This window comes from Notothenia coriiceps, unplaced genomic scaffold (assembly GCF_000735185.1).
Source record: "Notothenia coriiceps isolate Sejong01 unplaced genomic scaffold, NC01 NC01_scaffold00019000, whole genome shotgun sequence".
Taxonomy (NCBI): domain Eukaryota; kingdom Metazoa; phylum Chordata; class Actinopteri; order Perciformes; family Nototheniidae; genus Notothenia; species Notothenia coriiceps.
The window spans coordinates 638076-639623 of NW_011351701.1; the positions used below are offsets into that span (position 1 = coordinate 638076).

At 44.3% G+C, this 1548-nt stretch overlaps 1 protein-coding gene across 1 annotated transcript in view; it reads right to left on the bottom strand.

The window, feature by feature from the left end:
- The window catches only part of LOC104951629 (protein bicaudal D homolog 2-like), a 1095-nt gene extending 1067 nt beyond the window's left edge, over nucleotides 1-28 (bottom strand). Inside the window, exon 1 of the mRNA XM_010778338.1 lies at nucleotides 24-28. The gene's annotated coding sequence lies outside the window, so the exon portion shown is untranslated. The remainder of the gene's footprint in view (nucleotides 1-23) is intronic.
- Nucleotides 29-1548: the final 1520 nt, after the last annotated feature.

Below are 1548 nucleotides of genomic sequence, written 5' to 3' on the forward strand. Positions count from 1 at the left end.
CCCCCCCACCCCCACCTTATCACCTGAATCTCCTCCTAGAGCACCATTAGGCGCTTTCACACCGGAGTACTTTTCCCAAGAACTAGGCCGATAGCTCTTGGGATTTTGCTTTCACACCAAAAAGATCTGGAACTAGTCGCTAGTTCTTGCTAACCTTTTCACCCCCAGATAGTCCTTGCTAGAGAGTAGGTACTTTCCTGGGGAAGACATGGTTCGTGGGTGTGTCGGCCACACTAACAATTTCTGATTGGCTGGGCGAATTGCAAACCACGCCCCGTAAAACTCAGAAAAGTTTTGTGAAGCCGCCATTTCATTTGCTCTCATTAGCATAATTAGCATTAGCCCAGCGCACCAACGGAGAGAGACTAACTCATGGCAACACAAAATAAAACATGGGAGCGGTGGAGTGATAAGGAGGTGTCGGCGCTTCTGGCGATTTACTCGGAAGACGTGACCCAGCAGCTTCTACTGAAGCCATTCCCCAACTCCGGGGGACTCCGGGACTTCGGGTGGCAGTATACGCCTTGAAGTTGTTTGCGGCCTGCCAGTAAACTCAAAGCAGAAGAAGAAGTGACATCAGCGGCTTCATTTGCGTAATCCTCCCTCAGGGACTTATTCCAGTGTGAACGCGATCTATTCGGACAGGTTCAGGGACTAAAGAGTTCGGGGCACTAAGTGCCGGCACTAAGTACGGCAGAGTACTTGGTGTGAAAGCGGCTATTGTGTTCTTTTTAACCAAATATCTCTCAGAGGGGCGTGGGGAGGGGCTCCTTATTTTCATCTAAAGTAATAAACAGAGAATTAGCACTTTTGAAACAGGGCTGAAACAGAGGGGATTATGGGTAATGCTGCAATGATCTGTTTGGTATTTGGAGCCAAACACTTCAGAGACATGTTCTGTATATATCTGAGACCTGTAATATATTGATGAAAAACAGTATAATAGGTAGGGATGTCCCGATCACCTTTTTTTGCTCCCGATCCGATTCCGATCATTTGATTTTGACAATTTGCCGATACAGATTTTTCCCGATCCGATCTTTATGCAATGCATTGAGAAAAAAAAGAAAAAAGCATTCAAGTTGTCCCTTAAGGTAATTTTTTTATTTAAATTGGATATTCTATCCAACATGGATATAGCTTCTTTCTTTCACAGCAGCATTGGATCAGTTCAGTTGTGCAGCATTGGATCAAAACAAAATAAAGCTTATCAGTACTCGTTAGCTTACTGCTACAATTAGACACTGCGCCCTGCCCACTCTGTTGCCAGATTTGAGAGAAGACTGTCAATTTCCAAGGGTATAATAATCTCTACAGGGCTAGGCTTAGTGCCTAGCCCCTAGCCTCGGCTTAGTGCACTAAGACAGTTTTCCTAGCCTTAGCCCTCTTTTTTTAGCCCTAGCCCTAAAAAATGTAAAAAAAATTAGTACAATGCGTTTTGTTTTTACTGGTACAAGTTCAGAATTCAGTAGGACTCCGGAATCAAAATCAAAGTTTTAATGTGTTGTAGTACATTACGAAGAAACCCCCGAACAAGAGTATCGTGGA